At 57.5% G+C, this 15,397-nt stretch overlaps 1 long non-coding RNA gene across 1 annotated transcript in view; it reads left to right on the forward strand.

The window, feature by feature from the left end:
* The first annotated feature begins 623 nt into the window (after positions 1-623).
* The window catches only part of LOC144730871 (uncharacterized), a 28,199-nt gene continuing 13,425 nt past the window's right edge, over positions 624-15,397 (forward strand). Inside the window, exon 1 of the long non-coding RNA XR_013587873.1 lies at positions 624-1,830. This is a non-coding gene — a long non-coding RNA (uncharacterized LOC144730871). The remainder of the gene's footprint in view (positions 1,831-15,397) is intronic.

Genomic DNA, 15,397 nt, shown 5'->3' on the forward strand with positions numbered 1-15,397 from the left:
TCACCACAATCACCACACTCACCACATTCACCACCAACTCTCCACAATCACCACACTCACCACACTCACCACCAAATCACCACAATCACCACACTCACCACCAACTCACCACACTCACCACCAACTCACCACACTCACCACCACACTCGCCACACTCACCACCAACTCACCAAACTCACCACCAACTCACCACAATCACCACACTCACCACATTCACCACCAACTCTCCACAATCACCACACTCACCACCAAATCACCACACTCACCACCAACTCACCACACTCAACCAGCAGCTCACTACACTCCCCACCAGCTCACCACCACTGCCAGCTTCAACACCTCACCACGAAGCTCACCTTGCACCGCCCCCAGCTCTCCCTCCACCCCATTCCACCCTCCCCAGTCCCCACCCCAACTCGCCATTCACGAATGGGCTCACCCCTGCAGAGCCGAGCTCACCACCCCACCCCTCCCCACCCCTCCCCCACCCCTCACCACCCCTCCCCACCCTCGGGACGAGGCGTCACCACCAGGCCCCCCCCGTCCCCCCGTCCCGCCCCCTGGCGCGCGCCGCTCTTTCGCAATGGACCAGTTGACGTCACCGCCCTTTAACAGCTGACGGTGCCGCCCTTTAACAGCTGACGGCGCGGGCCGTGGCGCGTCACTCGCGAAGTTGCGCGCGAGGAGCGGAGGAGCCGAGGTGAGCGCCTCCCGGACAGCACCCGCACCCCTCGGCATCGTCACCATCCCATCATCATCATCAGCAGCATCATCATCAGCAGCCGCAGCACCATCATCAGCAGCACCATCATCATCAGCAGCACCATCATCATCAGCACCATCATCATCATCAGCACCATGATCACCATCCCATCATCGTCACCATCCCATCATCGTCACCATCCCATCATCATCATTATCATCATCATCAGCACCATCAGCAGCACCGTCACCATCAGCAGCAGCACCATCAGCAGCACCATCATCATCAGCACCATCATCAGCATCAGCAGCACCATCATCAGCATCAGCAGCACCATCATCATCAGCACCACCATCATCATCAGCACCATCATCAGCATCATCAGCACCATCATCAGGACCACTGCCATCATAATCACCAAACACAACGATCCCCCTCATAGCCTTCAGTAGACTGTTGGGTCACGAGTTGTTAGCGAGCTGCCCTTGAAGGCCGCTACGGCACGCGGCCGCCTTTGTCTCCCGAATGGCGATGTTTATACACATCGCACCAGGTACTCATTTGAGGCTGAGTCGGCATAGGGGAAGCCCAGGACCGGTTCAGATAATCGTCACTGGTGTTGACCGTGAGCGGGAATCGAACTCGGGTCGCTGGGTTCGTAGGGCAGCGCTAACCACGAAACTACGCACGAAAAGTTGATAGTTAAGTTAAATTTACTGTACGCATGTGTATGAATGTTGAACTTCTTTCGCACCGTACGTAGCCAACCGTGCTAATCACCGCCATCAACACCGTCATGAACACCATCATCACCATCGCCCGCCACCTCGACCATGAACACCACCACCGCTACCATCCGGGACAGACTCTCAACTCGTCATCAGCAATGATCAATCCACTGCTGGATGAAGGCCTCCCAAAGCTGTCGCCGTCTCTCACGACCCTGCGATGTCGTGACAATCTACCGGTGACCTCGCTCCATCTCCTCGCGCGCCATCAACCCTGTCCTGCGACTCCGTCACGAGTCGTGACCGTGTCGCCGCCGACTGCTCTCCACGCTGGGCCGAGTTAATGCTCGGCTCGCACGCTGCTCCACTGCGGTGTTGTTCATCTCTCATGCAGCTCATGTGAGTTGAAATCATTGAACGCGCTCGTTTCGCCAGTGGAGCGGTGGCACAGTGATTAGGCGAACTGAGCGGTGACGTCTGGTCAAAGCACGCTCACGACCGAGGCGGCGTGAGGTGGCCTTCATCCAGCAGTCGATTGACGGAGCTGCGATTTGTCTGATTGTTGATTGGGGTGTGTGCATCGGTTCAATGCAACGCCGTGCTGCCCGAGCGCAGGGCAGGCCGGGGAGTCGAGAGCACGGATGTCTGGAGTTCTAAACTTGAGAGTGCGTGGAGGGGAGTCGAGTGAGATGAGAGGGGAGAGGTAGGAGAGTGCGTGGAGGGGAGTGGAGTGAGATGAGAGGAGAGAGGTGGGAGAGTGGGTGGAGGGGAGTAGAGATGGGAGGGGAGAGGCAGGAGAGCGCGTGGAGGGGAGTGGAGTGAGATGAGAGGAGAGAGGTGGGAGAGTGCGTGGAGGGGAGTAGAGATGGGAGGGGAGAGGCAGGAGAGCGCGTGGAGGGGAGTAGAGTGAGATGAGAGGGGAGAGGTGGGAGAGTGCGTGGAGGAGAGTAGAGTGAGATGAGAGGTAGGAGAGTTCGTGGAGGGGAGTGGAGTGAGATGAGAGGGGAGAGGTAGGAGAGTGCGTGGACGTGAGTAGAGTGAGTTGGGGGAGAGGTGAGGGTGCGTAGAGGGGAGTGAGATGAGAGGGGAGAGGCAGGAGAGTGCGTGGAGAGGAGTAGAGTGAGATGAGAAGGGAGAGGCGGGAGAGTGCGTGGATTGAGATAAGAGGAGAGAGGGTAGGAGAGTGCGTGGAGGGGAGTGGGGTGAGATGAGAGGGGAGAGGTGGGGAGAGTGCGTGGAGTGAGATAAGAGGAGAGAGGTAGGAGAGTGCGTGGAGGGGAGTGGAGTGAGATGAGAGGGGAGAGGTAAGAGAGTGCGTGGAGGAGAGTAGAGTGAGATGAGAGGGGAGAGGTAGGAGAGTGCGTGGAGGGGAGTGGAGTGAGATGGGAGCGGATAGGTGGGGAGAGTGCGTGGAGTGGAGTGAGATGGGAGGGGAGAGGTAGAGTGCGTGGAGGGGAGTGGAGTGAGATGAGAGGTGGGAGAGTGCGTGGAGGGGAGTGAGATGGGAGGGGAGAGGTAGGAGAGTGCGTGGAGGGGAGTGGAGTGAGATGAGAGGTGGGAGAGTGCGTGGAGGGGAGTAGAGTGAGATGGAAGGGGAGAGGTAGGAGAGAGCGTGGAGGGGAGTGGAGTGAGATGGGAGGGGAGAGGTAGGAGAGTGCGTGGAGGGGAGTGGAGTGAGATGAGAGGTAGGAGAGTGCGTGGAGGGGAGTGGAGTGAGGTGAAAGGGGAGAGGTAGGAGAGTGCGTGGAGGGGAGTAGAGTGAGATGAGCGGGGAGAGAGTGCGTGGAGAGGAGTGGAGATGAGAGGGGAGAGGTGGGAGAGTGCGTGGAGGGGAGTGGAGTGAGTTAGGAGGGGAGGAGGCCAATTGACCCACCATAGGGGACTTGAGAACCCGCTCTGATTAAACTCTTTACGCAGCGGTGGCGTGGGGCAAGCACTTTTAGGGCTGTCCCTGATGCGCCTGGGCATCGCCTCCTTCCCCCTGCCAGAAACACACCGCGTGGCAATGAGCGACACTCGCGTGTACAGCAACACGCCGCGCTACGAACCGGCAACTCCCGAGTTCGATTCCCGCTCACGACCAACACACCATTAACGATCTATGTATGAGCCGGTGTTTGGGCTCCCCTAGGTCGACTCCGCCTCAAATGAGTACCTGGTGCGGTGTGTAAACATCGCCACGGTGTTGGGCTCCCACCCCATCGTGTGCCGTTTGCCGACCTTCATGGGTAGCAACTTGTCCTTAAAACAAAGTCTGTTTAAGGCGATGCGGGAGGGGATCTTTGTCTTTGGGGGAGTGAGGGTGGCGGCGGTGGCTGCGGCTGGTGGGGGAGTTGAGTTATTCGCGAGCCGTGTTTGCTCGCCGCGGTGACATCATCTCCGCGATGACTAAGAATCCCATGATTACGAGGCCTTGTAAGGCGCACGCACGCACCACGCGCCTGCGCGCTGTGCTCCTTTAAGGCCGCCACGGGGTTTGGCCCAGATACGGGAGAGCCGCCGAAACAGGGAGAGAGAGAGATGGGGGGGGGTGTTCTTCTTTAACGGGGTGTTCTGTTTTTGCGAAGTGAACGGAGAGATCCGTGGTGGAAGGTGACTCACTGCTCCAACTTGCGTTGTAGTGGGAAACGGATTCCTTGCGCAAAACAAGGAATACGTTCAATATTTTTTTAAACAGTTCAAGCCGCTACTGGATTGTTCAGGCTGTCCGGACCCAGCCCCCACCCCGGATCAGTCCCCGGGGGTTGTTTGACCATACTTCACCACCCTGGTCAGTGGAGATTTATTTAAATAATGTTTACTTTGTTTAGGCAGTTACATATGTACCGTATGGCTACATTACTCAGCATACTTAAAATCCAGAACCGCGCACACACAATCATAATCCATTGATTAATCACATCGTGGCATCATCATCATCTTGGGCGTATTAATCAAGGTTCGATATTTCGAGTGCCTCGCCTGCCCATCTCACCCTGCAGCGGGGTTGGAGTGAATATTTTCCGGACCTTCGCCCCAGGCAGCTCCGGTTGCAATTGAAGCCACAAGTACTATGCGTGTAATCACTTTTTCGAGATTGACATCAGAGCTCGCACTGTATATGCACCACCGTGTGACACGTCCACAGCAGCAGCAGCAGCAGCCTCCAAGATCTGAGGCAGACGTCACGTGACTTCATGCGACTCCGAATTAAACCTCGCCTGGTGTTGAAGGAGGTCGCGGGTTCGATCCCGACCCTGGCGCCTGCTGCTGTATAATATTTGGAGTCTGCGTGTGCTTCCCTTCACCCGTGGTCGCGTGGATTTTTCTCGGGATTCTCCCGGTTTTCTCTGCTACGAATCGCCACGTGATGAGCCACATCGTCGAGTTATCGTTTGTGGCCAGGTGGCTTTTGGGACAGAGCTACGTAGCTCAGTGGGCATTACTTGGTAACATAAAAAATAGTTTAGTTTATATCGATATGACTCGTCGCGAGGTGCTTAGTTTCACTCTGAATGCGTAAAAGTTTATGTTGTTTACATTGCACGTGCCGCTGAGTAAATAAAGATACGGCAATGCCCGGTTTGCGTCCGGGGATGCGTTCCTCAAAGGTGCGACGACGAATATCGAAACGACGTTCATCGAAGCGATTTACAGGGTGGAGGCAGTGGGGTGGTGGGGGGGTGGTGGTGGGGGGCAGTGGGTGGTGGGGGTGGTGGTGGGGGCAGTGGGTGGTGGGGGTGGTGGTGGGGGCAGTGGGTGGTGGGGGTGGTGGTGGGGGCAGTGGGGTGGGGTGGGGGGGGGGCAGTGGGTGGTGGGGGTGGTGGTGGAGGCAGTGGGTGGTGGGGGTGGTGGAGGCAGTGGGTGGTGGGGGGCGACGGATGACGAGAAAGGGCGGACGATGATGCTGTCGGCAACGTCGGCGTGGGGTTGAGGCGACGCAAATCGGGGAGCGGCGTTCACGATGAAGCGACGACGCGTTTACGAAACGACGTAACAGGTGGGAGACGTTCTGTCGGGGTATTGCTGTAGAACAATGATTGACCAATCATGGTAACGTGATCATTAACAGGCCTTAATCCACTGCTGGATGAGAGGCCTCAGTCGTCGAGGGGCTGTTTGACCATACTTCACCACGCCGGTCAATGCGGGTTTGTATTGTGGGGGGGGGGGGGGGGGTATGCACCGGTTCGAATATCGAACCCGCCACTGATGTCGGTTTAGTTTGTGGCTGGGAGTCGAACTTGGGATCCCACGGGGTTCACGGCGCAGTGCGCTAACCGCTGCGCCACCGCTCCGATGGAGAAGTTGAATGCCAGGGCGCGTGACACCACCACGCTCACCGCCATCGTTCCCTCACCGCTCGCCCACGCTTCCGCTTATGATGATGATGGCAAGTCCACGTTCCCATGGAGGGAGCGAGGATTTCCTTCATTGAAGTATTTGCATATTTACATTTAAATTAAGTTTTACACAAATGGTAGCCTCATTGACCCCAGAGGAAGTAAGTTTGATGGTGGTAATTAGGTGATGGCGTTGATGATGGTGGTAATTAGGTGATGGGTGATGATGGTGGTGGTAATTAGGTGATGGTGATGATGGTGGTGGTAATTAGGTGATGGTGGTAATTAGGTGATGGTGTTGATGGTGGTAGTTAGGTGGTGGTGTTGATGATGGTCATGGTGGTGACGATGGTGGTGACAATGGTGATGATGATGATGGGGGAGCGGTGGTGTAGCGGTGAGCGCGCTTCGCTACAAACCCGGCGACTCGAGTTCAAGTCCCGCTCACGGCCAACACCGGTGACGATTATTTGAACCGGTTTTGGGCCTCCCCTAGGTCGACTGAGCCTAAAATGAGTGTCTTGTACGGTGTAAACATCGCCACTAGGGAGACAAAGGCGGCCGGGCGTGGTCCTGGCCACCCACCCCTCGTGTGTCGTCCCCGCCCTTATAGGTGCTCGCGAACAGCACTTGCCCCAACAGCATGTTAAGGCTACACGGGGGACCTTTGTATTTGCTACACGTGCAATATTAATATGTCTGAGGGTGTAATTCGCCTGTATTATCGTACAACATGGAGAGAAGAACTGCTGGACGAAGACTTGAGCACACCGCGCCGATGACGGGGGTTGTTTGACCATACTTCACCATACTTCACCATACTTCACCATTCTTCACCAGACTTCACCACCGTCGTTCAGTGCGCGCGCTGGTGAACGCCAAGGGAGGTGGGGCCGCTTCCGACATTACTCGCCGCCTGCTCTGAGCCGTGCTGCTAGAACCGAACTCGCGTAGCCGGCTTCGAATCGCGGTGCGCTAACCACTGCGCCACCGCTCCCCCTGGATTCACCCCAGCGACACGAACTCCAGTTTCCTTTAACGAAACTAACCCCCCCCCCCCCCGTGTGTCCCATCTTGACCCAATCGCATCTCAGCCCTCCTCCCCCCACACTCCCTCCCCCATCCCTCCCCAGCCTCGCAGGGCCTCGCTGTCCCACCCCTCTGTCTGGGCTCCGTCTCCTCTTGAGTTGTCACCCCTCCCTCCCTTGCCCAGTCTGGGCTCGTTCCGTCCCCATTGCCCCCCCTCTGCCCCCCCCCCCTTGTCCCCCCCCCCACCCCCCCGTGTCTCTCGCCGCGTCTCGCCCAGTCCACGTGTCCCAGCGGCTGTCTGGAGACTCTCCCCGCCGCCCCCCCCCCCCCCCGGTAGATTTCCCTGCCCCCGTCCTCCTCTCGCCGCATCCCACAACCACCACCACCACAACAACCACCTCCACAACCACCACCACCACCCGCTCCTCCCGCGCTCCGCAGTCGTTCCGTGACCTCGCGTCCCCCTCTGTGTCTCGTCTGTCCCTCTTCCTCGTACCCCCCCCCCCCAGCTTGTCCGGGCATGTCTGGGCGTGCTCGCGTGTTGCCCCCCCCCCCACGTGTTTAGTGAACTCGTCGTTATTGATTCACGCACGGCGCCCCTCGTCATCAGCTGACGGCGCGCGCTGCCGACACGGGGGGCGGGGCGGGGGGTCTTTGTCTTGTGTTACGTCACAGGGTGGTGGGGGGGGCGCAGCGGTTCGCACGTGGCACGAAGAGGTGGCGCGCCCAGGGCTGGAGCGGTGATGATGATGTTGATCTGCAGCGAGGATTGCCGCTTGGCCATCGCGATGTTGTAGCGATCAGCTGGTTGTCCTCGCTGGGTGACTCACATCCCGACAGAGGGGGGGGGGCGGCGCGAAGAGGAGGGTTGAGGGGGTGCGTGGGGAGGGGTGGACTTCTTTCGCACCGCACGTAGCCAGCCGTGATCATTGAGTGTTCGTGAGTCGAGCGGTGGCGCCGTGGTTAGCTAGCGGCGACCGCGAGTTCGAATTCCACAAACAGCCGACATCGGTGACGGTTATCTGAACCGGTCCTGGGCATCCCCTAGGTTGACTCGGCCTCAAATTAGTACCTGGTGCGCTGTGTAAAAACATCGCCACTGGGGAGACAAAGGCGGCCGGCCTTCGTAGGTGTTCACTTACAGCACTTGCCCCACCAGTCTTGTTAAGGCTATACTGGGGACGTTTGTCTTTGTAAGTGCGCGCGTGTGTAAATGCGTGTGAATGTGACTAAGTGCGTGGGTGCGACTGTGTGTGTGCGTGTAATGTGTGTGTGTAAGTGCGTGGGTGCGACTGTGTGTGTGCGTGTAAGTGTGTGTGTGTAAGTGCGTGTGTGCGACTGTGTGTGTGCGTGTAAGTGTGTGTGTGTAAGTGCGTGTGTGCGACTGTGTGTGTACATGGGTGCGACTGTGGGGGTTTTTGTGGGGAGCGGTGGTGTAGCGGTTAGCGCGCTGCGCTATGAACCCGGCCTTGGCCCTCCCCCAGGTCGACTCGGCCTCAATGAGTGCCTGGTGCGGTGTGTAAACGTCGCCACTGGGGAGACAAAGGCGGTCGGGGGCGGTGCTGGCCACCCACCCCTCGTGTGTCGTCTCGGCCTTCACAGGTGCTAGTCGCTAACGGCACTTGCCCCTCCAGTCTGTGCAGGCTACACGGGGGCTCTTTGTCTGCGTGAGTGAGTGAGTGCCGTGCGAGGGATGGAGCGGCGCGGAGGAGTCGCGTGACTGCCGCTCCCGTCCTGGGCCGACCCCTGGCGAGGCGTGTGGGGGGTAGGGGGGGTAGTGGGGGGAGGGTGTAGGGGGGGAGGGTGTAGGGGGGGTAGTGGGGAGAGGGTGTAGGGGGGGGAGGGTGTAGGGGGGTAGGGGGGGGAGAGGGTGTAGGGGGGGGGAGGGTGTAGGGGGGTAGGGGGGGGGAGAGGGTGTAGGGGGGCAGGGTGTAGGGGGGGGGTAGTGGGGAGAGGGTGTAGAGGGGGAGGGTGTAGGGGGGGTAGGGGGGGAGGGTGTAGGGGGTGGTAGTGTGTGGGGGGTAGTGTAGGGGGTGTAGAGTGTGTAGTGTTTGGGGGGTAATATTGGTGGTGGTGGGGGTTGTCGCGGGGGGGAGGGGGGAGCGCGAGTGGCAGTGCGGGGCGTGCCAGAGTTGGCGGCCGCGGCTTGGGCAGTCGTCCGCCCAGCAGTGGATCGAGCGTGGCTGGTGGTGGCCGTGCGTGTGGTGTGCGTGGTGTGGTGTGCGTGGTGTGGTGTGCGTGGTGTGGTGTGCGTGGTGTCGTGTGCGTGGTGTGGTGTGCGTGGTGTCGTGTGCGTGGTGTCGTGGGGAGGAGGTCGCGTAGCGGTCAACGCGCCCCACCACCAACCTGACGGACCGAGTTCAATTTCCGCTCACCACCAATGAGTGGTGAGTATTTGAACCGGTTCGGGACCTCGTCTAGGTCAACTCGGCCTCAAATGAGTGCCTGGCGCGATGTGTAAACATTACCACCGGGGAGACAAAGGCGTCCAGGCGTGGTGCTGGCCACCCACCTCCATCCGAACTCAAGCCTACAGGGGGATCTTTGTCTTTGTTGGGTGGTGGTGGCCTCACTCGGCGTGTGGCGAGGAGGGTGGTGGTGGTGGAGCGCGCCGAACAAACTTTCACAACTTGCAACGCAGCAGCAGCTGCTGCAGTAGCAGCAGCTGCTGCGTGCACGTGGAGGAGCAGGAGGAGGCTCACTTGTTGGACCGGTGTCACGGCCCCGGGAGGCTTGTACCGGGGGCTGCTGCTGCTGCTGCGAGGATGAGGAGTCGTGGGCCCCCCACACTAAGACGGCAATGGGCAGGAAGGTTGTGGTAAAGGGGGGGGCAGTGCTTTAGATTCCCGTCAAGCACTCGATTTCGTCGAAAATTATGTTTTGTTGCGGAAGGGGTTAGGGAGGAGAGGCGTGAATCATTTTGTACTGAGAGGGGCCACGATTCGTACGATTCTCTACCCAGAGTGTGGTGCACACCTTATCAGGAGTCTCTTGAGTTGACGCGAATTAAGTATTCGCGTTTCCATCGCCGTCCCCCACGATCGATCCACTGCTGGATGACGGCCTCCTCCCGCCGTGTCGAGCCATGTTTGGGGTTGGGCAGGGGGATGTTTGGCCATACTTCACCACGCCGGTCGGTGGGTGTTGGCTTGGGAATGTGCGCGCGGAGAGCGCGGGGCCCCGGGACCGGTTCGGATAAATGAACGATTTAATCGCCGAAAAACCCCCACGGATGATGATGTTGTTCATGACAAGTTGGAGCGCGCAGCCCGTGCCGAGGCGCGCGCGAGGGAGCCCGCGTCGGCTTCTTGGTCGCGAATTGCGGAGCGCGGTTGCTATGTGGGGGAACAGCGGGGAGAGCGGGGGAGAGAGGGGGGAGGCATTGCCTCCCGCTGCCGCCTCCTGCTCTGCGTGAGAGCCACACCCTGCCTCCATCCGGCACCTACAGCCCTGCTCCCTCCCTGCCTCCCTCCCTGCCTCCCTTCGCATCAACACCAATCCCTCCCTCTCCCCATCCATCTTCTCCTCGCTCCCTCCCTGCCTGCCTCCCTTCCTCCCTCCATCCCTCCCTCCCTACATCGGCGCCACGGTGGCGAGACGTTAACTACCTCGCCTGGTACACGGGAGGTCGTGGGTTCGACTCCGAGCCTGACGACGCCTGCTGCTGTATACGTGGGGTTTGCGGTGTCTCTCTCCCCGTGGCCGCGTGGATTTTTCTCCGGTTCCTCCGGTTTTTCCCTCCACATTTAGAATCAACATCACGCGTTTTGAGCATTTGGTTGCAATCCTTCATTTGTGGCCAGGTCGCTCAGTAGGTTTTACCTGGTAAACTAAAAAAATGTTTATCGATTTAGTTTATCATCATCAGTTGCTCCCTCTCTGCCTCTCCGGCCCTCTTCATCCATCCCTCCATCCCTCCTTGCCCCATCTCTCCCTCTTGAACCTTTCCACATCGTCATCATCCACCCCACCCCGCTGGAGGGGACGGTGCAGGGTGATCTGCGGTCCATAACCCGCCACTCTCTACACAGAATCAGAATCTTGCTGAAGAAGGGAGGAATCCAATGAGCCACACTACAGCAGATGCCCAGGGAGGACCCACAGACACACTCTCATTAATTAAAACCTTCCCTCGCTGCTGGCCACGATGAGCCAGCCAGCCAGGCCCCTCCCCAAGGTCCTCCTTCATTTGTGGCAACTTTTAATGAACGAATTCAAGGCGGCCAGGCCCCCCCCCCTACGGTGTGGATGGGGCCCCCAGAGAGGCGGGGGGGGGGAACGCGCGCGGGGCCCCATGGCGCGTGGCGCTGGGCACCAACAGCGACCGCTGGGCGAGGGCAGAGGAGACGTCGCCAGCCAGGCGCGATGGGAGCCGTGGTCGAGGCTGACAGCGGAGTGGCGGTCGAAGGAGGGAGAACGGCGCACCGCAGGAATGGGGTCGGAGGCGGGCGGAGGGGCCCTGGGGAGTGACCACAGGAAAGCCTCTCGCGTGCAACCGCCCAGCGAGGGGAGAGGCCCCCCCCCATCCCCCCCCCTCTCACTGGACACGTGTAAGACGCCGATTGTGATGCACGCAGGCGCCCTCTGTGATCTTGAAGCGGCGGAGCGACTCGCAGCGTCTGGTCGCGATGGAGCTTGGGAAGAGCGGTGGTGCAGCGGTGGTGCAGCTGATGCTAGTCGTGGCCCGGATGATTATTGATATAGAAACTAAACGAGCTGCTATAGCACTGTTAGTCTAAGCTGACTTTTGTACCGTTCATTATCATCATTAGCCATGGTCAGTTCACTGCTGGATGAAGGTCTTGACAATTCATTTCCGTGTTGCGGTCAGTACAGTTCGTGTAGTGGTGGTGTGGCTGTAGTAGTGGTGGTGTAGCTGTAGTAGTGGTTGTGTAGCTGTAGTAGTGGTGGTGGTGGTTGTGTAGCTGTAGTAGTGGTGGTGGTGGTTGTGTAGCTGTAGTAGTGGTGGTGGTGGTTGTGTAGCTGTGGTGGTGGTTGTGTAGCTGTGGTGGTGGTGGTGGTTGTGTAGCTGTAGTGGTGGTGGTGGTTGTGTAGCTGTAGTGGTGGTGGTGTGGCTGTAGTAGTGGTGGGAGCGGTGGGTGTAGTGGTTAGCGCTACGCTGCGCTACGAACCTGGCGCCCCGGGCTCGATTCCCGCTCACGGCCAACAGCAGTGACGATTATCTAAAACGGTCCCGGGCCTCCCCTAGGTCGACTCGGCCTCAAATTAGTATCTGGTGCGGTGCGTATAAACATCGCCACTAGGAAGACAAAGGCGGTCGGGCGTGGTGCTGGCCACCCACCCCCTCGTGTACCGTTCCAGCCTTCATACGTGCTCGCTAACAGCACTTGCCCCTACAGTCTGTTAAGGCTATACGGGGATCTTTGTCTTTGTGCTGCACCGCGCAAGCGCCCGGCGCGCCGCGTGGCCCCGAGGGAGTCACCAGTGACGTCACCGCATTCCGCGCGGCTCCGCTATGACGTCACCGCGTGCCGTGAGTGCCACGTGGAATGTCGAGGGTCGCCCCCCCCACCCCCCTCACCCTCCTCGCTGTGACCCTGACCCTCGTCGCCACGTTCATGTCGTCGTCAACAACAACAACACGGTCAGCATCAACAACAACATACAATCAACATACAACCAACAACAACATACAATCAACATACAACCAACATCAACATACAACCAACATCAACATACAACCAACATCAACATACAACCAACAACAACATACAACCAACAACAACATACAACCAACATCAACATGCAACCAACATCAACATGCAACCAACATCAACATGCAACCAACATCAACATGCAACCAACATCAACATACAACCAACATCAACATGCAACCAACATCAACATGCAACCAACATCAACATACACACAACATCAACATGCAACCAACATCAACATACAACCAACATCAACATGCAACCAACAACAACATGCAACCAACATCAACATACAACCAACATCAACATGCAACCAACATCAACATGCAACCAACATCAACATGCAACCAACATCAACATGCAACCAACATCAACATACAATCAACATCAACATGCAACCAACATCAACATGCAACCAACATCAACATGCAACCAACATCAACATGCAACCAACATCAACATGCAACCAACATCAACATGCAACCAACATCAACATGCAACCAACATCAACATGCAACCAACATCAACATACAACCAACATCAACAGCATTCGGGATTTCACTCATCTTGCAATTGTTTTTTCGGCTGCCTTTCTGCAGGGCAGGGTAGGAGTTAGTGAGAGGGTGAGTGACAGAGTGAGTGAGAGAGTGATTGAGAGAGTTAGTGAGAGTGTGAGTGTGTCAGAGTGAGAGTGTGAGAGTGAGTGAGTAAGAGAGAGTGTAAGTGAGTGAGAGAGTGAGTGTGTGAGAGAGTGAGTGTGTGAGAGAGTGAGGTGGGGTGAGTCGGGGGTGAGGTGGGGTGAGGTGGGGTAAGTCGTTGTGAGTTGGGGGTGAGGTGGGGTGAGTCGGGGTGATGGGGTGAGTCGTGGGTGAGGTTGGATGAGGTGGGGTGAGTCGTGGGTGAGGTGGGGTGAGTCGTGGGGTGAGTCGTGGGTGGGGTGAGGTGGGGTGAGTGTGGGGTGAGGTGGGGTGAGTGTGGGGTGAGGTGGGGTGAGTCGGAGGTGGGGTGAGTCGTGGTGAGTTGGGGGTGAGTCGTGATGAGGTGGGGTGAGTCGTGGTGAGTTGGGGGTGAGTCGTGGGTGAGGTGGGGTGAGTCGTGGTGAGGGTTACCACCACTGGATTCCCGGAATGTTTCTCAGCAATGGGGTTTTTGTATCTGCGCGTGTGTGGGACGGGGAGCGGTGGCGCAGTGGTGAGCGCACTGCACTGTATGGAGCCAGCGTCTTGATTTACAATCCCGGCCACGGCTCACATCAGTGGCGAGTGCTCGTGTAGGGGCGGTGGGGGTTGAGGGGCGGGGGCAGTGGGGGTTGGATGGGAGCAGCGGGGGTTTGGTGTGTGGCAGTTGGGAGGAGGCAGTGGGGGTTGGGGGGGGCCGTGGGGGTTGGGTGGGGGCCGTGGGTGTTAAGGGGGGGGCAGTGGGGGGCGGGGTTGGAGGGGTGGGGGGCTTGAGGGACCTGGTGTTGTAAAAGAAACTCGCGGGGGGCATCGCGCTGTCGAGCGCAGTGGTGCAGCCACGGGGTCGCAGTCGTCCCGCATGAGGTCACTGGCCAATTGTGTTACACCCGTGACCTTAACACGGACATGTGTGTGTGTGAGTGCGTGCGTGCGCGTGTGTGCGCGTGTGTGTGTGTGTGCGTGTGTGACTGTGTGTGCGTGTGTGGCGCAGTCGTTAGCGCACCGCCCCAAATGAACGCGGCACAGCACAGGTTTCATTCCTGCCCACGGCTCACGAAGTTTCAGTTTTAGTTTCAGTTTCATTTATTAGGATTTACCCTGTGAGCCATTCGGCTCTTGAAAGGAGCGGAGAGTGATATGTGAACCCGTTATCGAGCCTCTCCTAAGTCGACTCAGCCTTAAATGAGCACCTGGCGCGGTGTGTAAACATCATCACTGGGGAGACAAAGGCGGCCGGGGCGTGGTGCTGGCTACCTTGCTACCCCATGCAGCCCTTCATAGGTGCTCGCTTACAGCCCTTGCCCCGACGTTCTGTTAAAGGCTATACGGGGGATCTTTGTGTACGAGTGTAAACATCAAACGTCAGCATTGGGGAAACGATCCATCCTTGTACTGCACTTCTGTGCTCCCAAGTCAACGTTACACTCCTCCACCGCCCCGCACTGACCGGCAAACCCCATGGCCCGCACTGACGGGGGGGGGGAGGCACTCATCCAGCAGTGGATTGACCATGGGCTGTAGGTTCCGCTGTGGGAATCTCGCCACGCGCTTTATGGCCGTGTCGTGTCTAGTCAGAGCCGCTGGAGAAGGCTCGGGCTAAGAAAGCTGGGGCACATTTTTCCAATTAGGGGGTTTCTGGAACTAAATTCCATCGCTGCAAAACCGCATCGCCAACTCTGAGCCAATCGCGTGCGCAGAGAGAGGTACGAAATGCCAACATCATCATCATCATTATCACAAACATCGCCAACATCATCAATTTCACAAACATCACGAACATCATCATCATCACAAACATCACCAGCATCATCATTATCACAAACATCACGAACATCATCATCACAAACATCGCCAACATCATCATCACAAACATCACCAGCATCATCATTATCACAAACATCACGAACATCATCATCATCACAAACATCACCAGCATCATCATTATCACAAACATCACGAACATCATCATCATCACAAACATCGCCAACATTATCATTATCACAAACATCACCAACATCATCATCATCATCACAAACATCGCCATCATCATCATCATCACAAACATCGCCAACATTATCATTATCACAAACATCACCAACATCATCATCATCATCACAAACATCGCCATCATCATCATCATCATCATCACAAACATCGCCAACATCATCATTATCACAAACATCACGAACATCATCATCATCACAAACATTGCCAACATCATCATTATCACAAACATTGCCAACATTATCATTATCACAAA

This window comes from Lampetra planeri, chromosome 37 (assembly GCF_965212315.1).
Source record: "Lampetra planeri chromosome 37, kcLamPlan1.2.h2, whole genome shotgun sequence".
NCBI classification, from domain to species: Eukaryota; Metazoa; Chordata; class Hyperoartia; order Petromyzontiformes; family Petromyzontidae; genus Lampetra; species Lampetra planeri.